A 12159-nucleotide genomic window follows, 5' to 3' on the forward strand; every position below is an offset into this window, starting at 1 on the left:
GTGATTGTTTTAGAGGTTTTATATCGATGCTACAGAATTTGTGGCTGGTGCTACAAAACTTTTAACCCCTGTAGCACCAGTGCTACTTGCAAAAAAAGTTAACGTACAGCCCTGGCAAGACCCTGTAAACTGGATGAAATAGTGAATCTGCTGAAGACATTTGGTACTTTTTCAGGGTACAAACTGAATATTGCTGAGAGTCTTTGTTTCCCTGGTGCATCGCCCCAGGAGCTCTGCCCCCAGCGGTTTTAAGTATAGAGGTGTTAATATCTCCCATTCTCTAAATTCCCTTCATAAAAATAATTTCATAAAACTGACTGAAAATATCAAATCAGACCTTCAAAGATGGCACACATTACCCCTTTCACTTGTTGGCTGAATTGAAATCATCGAAATCAATGTTCTACCTCGAAAACTATTTCTTTTTCAGACCCTCATTCTTTTTCTTCCCAAATCGTTTTTCAAATCACTAGATACCATTATATCGTCGGGCTGGCAAGACTCTCAGGATTCAGAAAAGAATTTTAGAGAGACCCAAACTGGCAGGAGGTTTAGCCTTATATGGGGCAGCCGTGGGCCACTGGTTAGCACTCTGGACTTGTAACCGGAGGGTTGCCGGTTCGAGCCCTGACCAGTGGGCCACGGCTGAAGTGCCCTTGAGCAAGGCACCTAACCCCTCACTGCTCCCCGAGCGCCGCTGTGGTTGCAGGCAGCTCACTGCGCCGGGATTAGAGTGTGCTTCACCTTACTGTGTGTTCACTGTGTGTGTTTCACTAATTCACGGATTGGGTTAAATGCAGAGACCAAATTTCCCTCACGGGATCAAAAGAGTATACTGTATTACCCAACATGTTGTTTTATTATAGGGCCGCTAACATTCAAATGCTAAGAAAATGGTGCCACAGCCCATATATTGTCTGGTGTGTTATGTAAGCTAACTCTTGTACTTCAACCTCACTCCCTGCATTACTTTTTGAACCCCTTCTTATGCGGCCCTCCCAATACTCACTGAAAATTTGGAAGCAGTTCAGAAATCAGTATGGATTAAAATCCCCCTCTGTATTTATTCCTATATGCAACAATCACTGTTCTTACCCTCAAACATAAACAAAACATTTGCACATTGGAAGAGGATGGGCCTGGTCTCTTTCAGTGACCTTTACATAAATGAGACCTTTAGAAACTTTGCTGACCTTGTCACGAAATTTGGTATTTCAAAACTAGGTCTATTCAGATATTTCCAGTTGTGCAATTTCACAGAAACACAATTCACTTCATTTCAAGTTCAAGTTGGCTTTTATTGTCAATTTCTTTACATGCACTGGTCATACAAAGAATTGAAATTTTGTTTCTTACTTTCCCATGCAGACATAGACATACTTTAAATACAGACATAGACATACTATAGACATAGCCATAGACAATAAACATTAAATTAAAGTGCAAGACTGAAATATAGAACATGTATGTATCAAATTTCTTACATTACCTGAAAAAAAATGTTAGAAAATATCATGTCCTCCTCAGTATCACAAAATAGTATCTCTTCAATCCATGATTTTCTTTCATCTCAACTTTCTCCTCTTTTAGGACTTAAGGATGGTTGGGAAAAGGAGCTAGGTCTCACACTAGATGAAATCTGGTGGTGGGAAGTTTTACACACTTGGGGTGCTATCTTAACGATCTGAAACACAAGTATCGAACGCAAAGCGCAAGTAGCTTTGTGGGCGGATCTTGGGCGCTGTTGCTGTTTTACCGGCGGGATAAATGACTGTTGCGCCCGACGCAAATCTAAAATGGGGTGCTCTGAAGTAGCTACATTACTCATGGGTGTGGTTTGGGCGTAACATGTAATAAACCAATCAGAGCGTCATCTCACATTCCCTTTAACAATAGGCGCGCTTGTTCCATAGCAGATTGCTATTATGATGGCGGATTTGCCAGGCACAGCCAGGAGTGGTTCACAGCGCTACAAGGACTGTTCAGTTGGGAACAGTTTGCTATTGATTTTTCTTCTTGACAAAATGTAATACAGAAATGTCACAAAGACATACTTTCCGATGTTTTGGGATCACTCTCACTGAATCACAAGGTTATGAATGCATGGTGATATTTTTGCAATGTAATCTAACATTACCTCTGATGTTATGGTTGCTGGTTATCAGCACATAATAAGCTGATTTAAGCTAATTCACTCAAGAACTCAAGACTTCAAGGCCATCATGGATATAAAACATTTTTGAAAACAACGAAAGGATGGAGGGAACATAGCAAAGCTTGGAATTATTTCAGATGGACAACAACAAGGTAAGCAAAATTGTGGTGCTTGTCAAAACCTTAGTGCCCTTTATTGTCACATAGTCACAAGTACCAGTGAAATTAACCATCAACCTGTCCATATATTACGCAATGTATGTACACAACGCGAAGGCGAGGGATTGGGGGTAGTGGGGGGAGGGGGGTAACTGCATATCTGTTTATATGTGTAGGAGTTTGTGTATGTGTAGGCCTGGAGAGTCGCTTCGCCTGGCATCACACTCTTAGTGCCTCAGGATTGTCATAGCGATAATACTGCAAGTTGCCATGGAGACAACCTTGATCAGGTACCAGACAGAGTCAACAATCAGCAGGTGTCTGTGGGAAGTGGGGGAAGGAACGCAAGAGCGTCTCACTGCAGTGCTCTTCCAAGGGAGTTGTTCTTCCAGCAGCGGCCTTGGCCGAGGCCAGTGCTGTTTGAGGGGGCCAAAAGCAGATCTACTATCTTATACTCTAAGTGACTCTCTCCACACTGCTCTCCAAACTAAAAATCATGGATTTGATCAACTGGTCTCTCAACGCAATTGACACCATCTTCTCGACGAGAAGCTTGGGTTCAGGGGAACCTGACTGTCCAGCCAGAATGCTCGCAGCTGGCTACATGATGGACGCATGGGAGAAGTGGCGGGTCGTGGGCCTGGCGGCTCTTTACGTGGAGGACACTGATATCTACCTATTCGGAACCATGATTACAAGTCTTTTGCTGATTGGATTAGGCTTTGCCCTGGTTTATCGAGGAATTCAGAAAATGGTGACAGCTGTCCAAAGCTCTGTAAGGCTGCCCGTCATGATTGAAGGAGTGGGCAGAGCTGTCGGCACTCAGACTTGGACTATGAACCACAATATGGATAATATCAGGCAGTTGATGGATAGCATCATGGAGAAGCTCACGGCTTTGCAAAGGCAATTGGATCGATTCGGAGACCAGAATGGACTAAGAGACTAGGCTGATGTTAAAGCACACACAATGTTTAAAGCCATACACAACGGTAAATTGGAACAAAACTAAAAGTAACATTAGCCTTTATAGGGCTGTATAAAGTTGTCCAAATGAATAGGTTGTAATTAGGCTTTGTTGTTGTAAAGATATTGCATGTAGATGTTGTACTATATAAGCTACTTTTTAGGTGACCAATGCATGAACATAACCGGGAAACGGAAAAATATTATCAAGGCTTTGAATGTTGTGCATAGCATTCATTCCTGCAGGCCTGTGGCCATACATGCACCCTTAAAATAGCATCTGAATTTGCGCGACAGACTTTAGACCAGGATGTTCCTGGTCTGTGGCGGAATTGTTTTCTGAAACTGCAAAATATCAACATGGAACATTTGCGCCAGAACGCCTCTTTTCGCTGAACTGCCCCTGTGGGCACAATTGCATTTCCTAATCTGGCACTCAGCATTTTTGTGCCTAATATGTGAACACGCCAAACAAACTCAGACCCCTCTAACATGAACCGAACTGAGACCACCTGTCTGGGGCATTGTTCTGGGGCATTGTTTGCATTATCTGTGCATTGATCAACACAAATGCATTGCATTGTGCAACACAAATCGCCCTGGGTTCTCTTTCACATTTTTCATTGTAGGCTAACCTATTTTGTCCTACTTGACTTGCCATTGCCAAAACAGAAGGCATGTTGTTTATTATATAACCTAAAATAAACTATTATCATTAGGTGGTAGGATGATGGTAGGCCTATAGACATTTGTAACGTTAAATTGGCTACAGCCAAACAAGTGTGTTCTAGCATTAATGTTAGGCTGACTTTTCTGATCTTTTCATCCAAGCTATTTGTAACTAACAGAAATCAGCAAACTTTGGATTGTATTGCTCACCATTTTTCATGATCTGCTAGGCTATTATCTATGGAATGTTTTTTTGTGCCAAAATTAAATAAATAAATGAAATATGAAATCAATAAATGAAATAAATAAATAAAAGATTAAATAAATAGTTAAATAAATTAAAAAAAAAATACATAAATAAATTAAAGATTAAATGTAAAAAACATATATACATTGACATTGACATTTACATTCCATATGCACGGTCTTGCAATGTGCCATGAAATAAATAAATACTTCAGTCACCCATCAAGGCAGGACCTAGCCGCTGATTGGTTGCTGTCTGAAAAAAAAAATCAAACTTTGTGAGCATGACTGGCTGATCAGAATAAAGTCATTGATAAAAGCTAAAAGCTAGTGCTACTGCTAACAGCCATAACCTAGGCATTTTAATTTAGAAAGATTGTTCTATGTTGCTAACTCTTAGCTGTGAGTTATCAGGACGTAAAAGCATAGCATCTAGTGCTGTCAAAAATCCTTGTCGGCTGCTGAGTTATACCCTCATATTGAGAACTAAAAAGTCTCTGGAAAGTTGTGGACACTGCTTGGGCAATGTAGCAAGCTGGCACTGACACACATAAGAGTTCACGGCATGGGCATCTCAAGCTTTATTGTTTATGTATCATATAACAAATGAGGTGAATTCAGCTCAAGTGAAGTTAACTGGGACGTCTGGGCACCTTACTATAAATAAAAGCGATAGCAAAGTCGTTTGCCATAGATAGAAGTTCGCTTTCTGTAGATGTCGATAACTAGCTAATGCTTGTGCTAACTGTTAGCGTTAGCTCTAGATGTGCACATAGCATGTCTATCAACCCTCAGACACAGCAAACAGACCCATCAAATGACAGAACGCTTTCACGCCTGATATCTTCCCAAAAGTATGAATTTAGAATGAAATCCTTGTTGTATGTTTCGTGAGTTATGATACAAGTCTGAGCTATGTCCTTAGTCCAGTGTGGTTCACAGGTAGCAAGCCAGTACAGTCTGACTCAGAGCTGAATCACTTATTGTTGTGTTATTTCAGGCTGCAATCAGTGGTTACAGTAGGTCCCGCCTTGATGGGTGACTGACGTATTTATTTATTTCATGGCACATTGCATGACCGTGCATTTGGAATGTAAATGTCAATGTATATATGTTTTTTACATTTAATCTTTTATTTATTTATTCATTTCACATTTTATTTATTTATTTATTTATTTAACTTTTTATTTATTTATTTAATCTTTTATTTATTTCAACTTTTAAATATTTATTTCATATTTCATTTATTGATTTCATATTTCATTTATTTATTTAATTTTGTCACAAAAAACATTCCATAATTATCTCTTTGGCAAACTCTAATTGCAAATATAATACGAGAGACTGTGCAGTGCAGTTAACGGGCTGCTGTTCACTTGTCATTTTGGACGTGAGAAGCTAAAGTTGGACATAGCAACAATTACTAGGTGGGGTGGGCCTACCACTGAATTAGAAAGTGTGATTGGCTGGCGTGTTGACTGACAGTTAAAGAGGATCTTTGCAAGAACTTTCAGAATTCATTCTGAAAATATAATATTGATATATCAGAAAAATAAATGAAACTAAATCACCACACCAATTATGGGTTATGATAATTATTTCAGCCTGATAATGAATGATGATGAAAATACATAACAGAGCAACTATCCATACCATAATGCAAAGCAGGTCTGAGGCCCGCAGAGAAGGTGAATACAAAATTAAGTAAGCCCCTTTTGTTTTGGTCCTCTTTCTGGTCCCCTTTTAGTTGACTGAGGGCCAGATGTACGTACATTTGCGAACGTAGCGTTATCAGCGTCATGGACAAACCGCAGATTGTGAACGCTGTCAGACCCAAGTTTTGGTCGTATTTATCAAACTAGTGTAAACTGCGCCTGTCTCTGCCTTTCTCCGCCCATAAACGCAATTTATGAACGTCCACTCCACAACTGAATGGCAGAGCCTACATACAAGCTCAGTTGAATGAAGTTAACTGATGACAACATTAAAAAGAATCAAACATTTAGCAATCATGAAATAATACCATACATGAGAAGATGTCAACAAGCAGGGAGATGATGAAGATCAGTACTTTTACCTCAAACTACTTGTGCACGTAGGCTATGGAAAATTGGTCAAATCTAGCAAGTAGGAAAGTTTAAGTGAATGACGTGAAAGTGAAAGTAAGACATTCGAAAGGCCAACGAAAGTTAAGGTTGCTTTTGATAGTAGCCTACTACTTACAAAACTCCTGTTCTAAATAGCGATTCTGTTGTCTTTGAAAGGTTCTCGTATTGACGCATTGAACTGCAACTGGATTAACACCTGCTTTTACAAGGCATACATAATTAGGCGCTATTTACGCTTCCCCTCCCATCTCTTTACGCTAAACTCCCACTTTCCTCTGGATCCTCCCATGAATGCATATGCATGACACGAAAAACCCGTGACAGGCAGTTTGAGCTTTAACATCTTTGCGGCTTGTTTGTACATACCTCGTAATGATTTTACACGCATGTTGTGAAACAAATACGCCTGAAGTGGGCGCAAAAGCGTTAGTACATCTGGCCTTCAGTTCGGTTCTTTTAAAAGGGACTATGTGAAAATGCCCTTAGAATTAACACTACTTGTATTTGTGCACGTATGAGTCTCATTCAATTCAAAGTGGTCTTCAGAATTCACTAATCAAGGGCCAGACTGCATCAGGTGCTCTCAATCTCCAGCAGACCATACACACACTTTTTTCTCCTGCCCTAAACTACACTCTTTTTGGACATCCTTTTTTGACACCCTTTCTCCTTAATATTAATATTATATTAGGAATATATCCTTAATATTCCTATGCCCCCATGCCCCTTGATTGCTATAGTTGGTGCGTCTTCCATCAACTTCGCTAAAGGCCAAACTGCTAATTTTAGTTTGAGTTCAGTTCCATTAGTGTGGTTAACAGCTTGGTAACTATGGTAATTTATGCCACAGAACTAACCTGGTCTGTAGCAGGTTAACCAAAGATTGTTAAGGCGGAGCAAGATACTTCGTAGTTCATGTCTATGGGCGCGAAATGGGGATCAAATCCTATCTGCATAAAGAGGTGTGTCGATGACGTATTGATGAGCGTACGTTGCAACCGGGCAACAGCAGCGGCATAAATAACCTCTATAGAGTTAGGAATGTGAATTTTGGTGAAATTCTGAGCTATGCCCATAGACTTCAATTGAGCAGTCGCTGCTTCTGCTCTGCATAAAGGAGGATTTTGCCCCCCCCTCGTGCGATCCAGGTTCCCGGAAGTGGCTCCTGATGAAATATCTTGCTTCGCTCCGCCTTAACAATCTTTGGGTTAACTTTCAAGCTAAATTAAGCTGTGTTGCAAAAAAACAATCAGTCTGAAAACGACTCCAAAAAGATAGTTCCGTCAACCTGTGCTTTCGTCACCTGTAGACTACAACTTCAAAAATAGAAGTAGAAAAGTTTTTTCTGACAGTGAAATGTTTTAACTTGACATGTGTGGTTCTAGGAATCTTGCTACTCTACATCCTTTGCATTATGTGGTGGTGTGATGCGTAGCGAGATGGCATAGTAGGGAAATCATATTCGTGCGCTTCCCACTTATAGCATGTAGACCACATTATTATATTGATCATGCACTTTTTAATTATACTTTTTAATGAAAGACATGTCCTACTGTTGATAAAGTGTCATGCATATTTGGGAGCCTGTTCAGTGACAATAAATATGCCAGTGGACTACATTATATCTGAAGCAAGCCAAAGGTATAATTCTGTATTCTGTACAGGCTGCTAATTAAAACCACGTCGACAACTGTTCATGAATGTCAAATCATCTGTGTGCTACACAGATTAAATATTAAGTGACATTGAAAGCCATTGCATTTCAGATAATTATATTTCAGTTATTATTGTATGTAATGTAATTATATTTACAGTTTGGCAGAACTATGAGACAATAGGCTATATACATGTACTACGTTGATACCAATTTCTTTTATGACCCCCTACATCTAGACAATAATTTGGAGTGAACCCATTTAATCTAAGAATGTATGCCTTATATTTTGAATAGCCTATGCCAAAGCTGTTTTTTGAGTTTATACTATTTATTCATTCACTCATTTTGTTCAAGAGTGAAGACAATCAAACTTGCTATTGATTTCAAACCATGATCACTGTTGTTTCAATTTATGCTTTCATTACTTTCCAATTTATGTAGGCTAGTCCTAGACAACTATCGTTTTTTTTTTTGTCGATGCTGAATTTGATGATTTTCGATGAAAATCCTGTAGATGGCGCTTCGAACAGAAATTGTCTAGTATTGCCTTAATTTTACGACACATATCCTCTTTTCGTCGATCTACTGTTTTGGTCTACTTTTCTACCTCGTGCATGAGCAGAGATGAAGCTGACCTAAACCTCGATTGAATAAAGGAGGCCAAGATGCCACTAACTTGAGTTAATGGAACGGCTTCAGCCCCAAGTAAAAGTCTACGCTAGTTCAAGCCAGGCTATTTCTGTTAAGCGCCGCCTTCATTAGCGAGGTTGATGGATGCAAGCTGATGTTATTACAGTGCATGAAAATGCATTGTACTGTAGTGTTGCACGGTGCACCGATACTACAAAAGTATCACAATACCCTGAAATTAAAAATGTCACGATGCTTAATTTTATTAGTATTGATACTTTTGAGAATGACCGTGTTCTTTTGAAGTAACATGCGTGTGCACAAGGCATGCTTCTAGCGCCTCCTCCCCTAACCTGTGGCTGTCGCGTCTTTTCTCCTCACACACTGCGTAAAGCGCGCAGCTGTCATTGCTAAACAGCGAGACATGGCTGCTAGTTCAAGTGATGCTATGGTAACACATCATAATAGGCTAATATCAAGTTGATTTGCTCACTTGCATCTCACAAGTTTGTGTTGCTAACCTACCTAGGCTGTGGGATTTTGGTCATTTAGGCCTACTCATACAGTCTATGGGCCTACTATTTGGGTTTAATGTTATTTAGAAATAGGCTAAGCAACCATGGCAAACTTTTACATCTGAAGAGAGATCCTTGCTAACTATCTATTTTATTCTTCTTCTTTTAACGCAGTTAATGCAGCTTCAACCGTTTAATGTAGAAACTTCATTCAAACTATGTTGCGTAGGTCTTACTTAGGACATGTGGGCTTTGTATTTTTCATCTTTGTAACTTTTATACTTTTTAAACTATTGATTAAAAACTATTGAAAATTTCCCCATAGACTTAACATTGGCTGATGACATCACAATAGAGCCCTTAAAGGAATTATCCGGAGTAAAATGCACTTTAGATCAATTTACGGATGATTGGGAGTACATACGTTGAGTTGGCATCAAAAATCATGTCATTCGGATGTGTTTTGAGAAAGTTCGATTTTACCGTTTTTATTCAAAACTCGTTAGCCTGGAAGTGACCAGAGCATGTCATTTCGCCGCTACAAAACGCTATTTTTATACCTCTTCTACAGTTCCAACCAACATTCCACTTACGTGGTAGTGAGTAGAGGGTCCCTAAAGCCAAACCGAAGTATCCCGAGGTCTTTATGTGGTCGGTTAGAGAGTCCAGAATGAATTTCATCAAGCCAGTACCTTTCCGGAAATGTTGTTGCTGCAGCTGGCATCTTTAGGGGAAAGTCCGTAGGAGTTGATTGCCGACTGTGGAGTAACACGCTCTGGAAATTCACAATTTGATACACTAGCTTACTAACAGGTTGGAATTTTGAAATGTCACGTGGCGTGATGTCGTGCAACGACGTGATGCAATCGACTCCTACGGACTTTCCCCTAAAGATGCCAGCTGCAGCAGCAACATTTCCGGAAAGGTACTGGCTTGATGAAATTCACAAGGATTAAAGTTCTCCGTCGTACGACGGATTTCCGTCAATTTGATTTTAGAAATGTCATATTTGAGATCGATGCAGATCGATGATGAAAAAAAAGGGGGGGCGGGCTGGCTATCACCTTTTCTTTTCCTTTTTTTAAGGCAACTACAAATATTAGGTCCGATGAATGAATGTGTGTAATGGTAAATGTTTAAAGACCTAATAGTGTTCTTGAGAACTTTCTGTGTCTCAATCAGTGACCGCTCAAGAAGATACGTCAGCCATGAGTTTCGCTTTGTTAATGTTGTAGCTACACGCTTGGCCTGGGGCGTTTGCTTAAAAAAAAAAGAACACGTCTGGAGGACTAACGGTCTAAAAGTTGGATTATAGTGACACAATCGAGACAGCTGATGAGGTTGCCCAATCCGTTTAACTTTTTTGGATATGATATTGTGAGCTCTATGTGCGAATTCGGAGAAGCGTAGGCTGTGTTCTTTCCGTGCATCAATGTAGATAATTTCTTACTATCGCGAACACTTGTCAGGGGAGGTCATTCATTTTGGGTGTCACCCATGACTTGAACAGATAGCCTGCTATGCCACCTGATGTACTATTATTGTTACAGTTTTTAATCAATGCAACTAACATTATGTAGCGACGCAATATAAAACGTAGCCTATGCAATTTATTATCCCGTCTGTTATGACATGTACAACTATGTTTTTCACAATTTGCGATGGAAGGTTTTGACTGAGCGTGTTCACATAAAATAATAATAATATTGTCATTATCGCGAACTGTTGAGTAAGGGGGTCAGTCGTGTTTGTGACGCACATACAGCCTTGTAGCCTATTTTGCTTAGGCCTCACTTTTAACGACAGTAGGTTGTGAGTGTATGTTGACAAAAAATAACCATGCAATTAAAATAGTCAACCTTAAACTTTGCTATTATTAATTTATAGCACAAAACCATAACCAGTAGGCCTACCAGAACCTTGCATATTAGCGTCATGATTTGTGTGCGTCTATTTGGCAAGGCCACTAGCTGTCATGGATGTGTTGTTGCTAAAGGGAGGCACAGGTGTCAAAAGTTAAAAAAATAATGGAGATGGGCGGCTGTTGGAAACGGGGGAGAACTAAGCCATGGTGTAAAGAAATTAAAGTGCCAGGGGTTTGCTTTTGCGCGGTTTGCTGCAATTGTTTATGGATGCAATAATAATAATAATAATAATAATAATAATAATAATAATAATAATAAAATGTATTTATATAGCACTTTTCAAGCACAAAGCACAAAGTGCTCTACAGACAAACAAACAAAACAAAGCAAAAAACAAAACAATAGTAATGATAACAACAATAATAATAATAATAGTAATAATAATAAAAATGATAAAATAGTAAACTACCAAACTACAAACACAAACTTAACTAAATATATATAAAAAAGAAAATAGAAAATGTATACAGTATAGTACCCAAGACAAAATAAACAAACAGAAATGATAATAATGATAATAAATTAGCAGAGACATGAGTGGAATCATTCACTATTTAAGGAAAGCAATTTTATATAAGTGGGTCTTTAGACTAGATTTGAAAACAGCCACAGATGGTGCAGATTTGATGTTATAAGGGAGGCTGTTCCAAAGCTTGGGTGCTCTAACTGCAAATGATCGGTCACCCCTAGTTGACAGTTTACTTTCTGGAACAACTAAAAGTCCCAGGCTGGAGGATCTGAGGGGCCGAGCTGGACAGTAGGGGGTTAATAAATCTGTTAAATAGTCAGGTGCCAAACCATGTAATGCTTTATAGGTAATAAGGAGGATTTTAAAATCAATCCTAAAACTCACTGGCAACCAGTGAAGATTGGCCAGAACTGGGGTGATGTGTTCCCTAAATTTAGACTTTGTCAAAAGTCTGGCTGCTGAATTCTGAACAGTTTGTAAACGAGAGATGGAATGACGATTTAAACAGGTGAATAAGGCGTTGCAGTAATCAAGTCTAGATGAGACAAATGTATGTATAATTCTCTCTGCGTCCTTTAAAGAAAGCATTGATCTGATTTTGGAAATGTTTCTCAGTTGATAATAACAGGACTGCACAAGGAGTTTTACATGTTGGTCAAAT

At 39.2% G+C, this 12159-nt stretch overlaps 1 protein-coding gene across 2 annotated transcripts in view; it reads right to left on the reverse strand.

Moving 5' to 3' along the window:
* LOC125302642 (metabotropic glutamate receptor 7) overlaps window positions 1-12159 on the reverse strand; it is a 288880-nt gene that overhangs the window by 155042 nt on the left and 121679 nt on the right. The window lies entirely within an intron of this gene.

Source organism: Alosa alosa, chromosome 10 (assembly GCF_017589495.1).
Source record: "Alosa alosa isolate M-15738 ecotype Scorff River chromosome 10, AALO_Geno_1.1, whole genome shotgun sequence".
NCBI classification, from domain to species: domain Eukaryota; kingdom Metazoa; phylum Chordata; class Actinopteri; order Clupeiformes; family Clupeidae; genus Alosa; species Alosa alosa.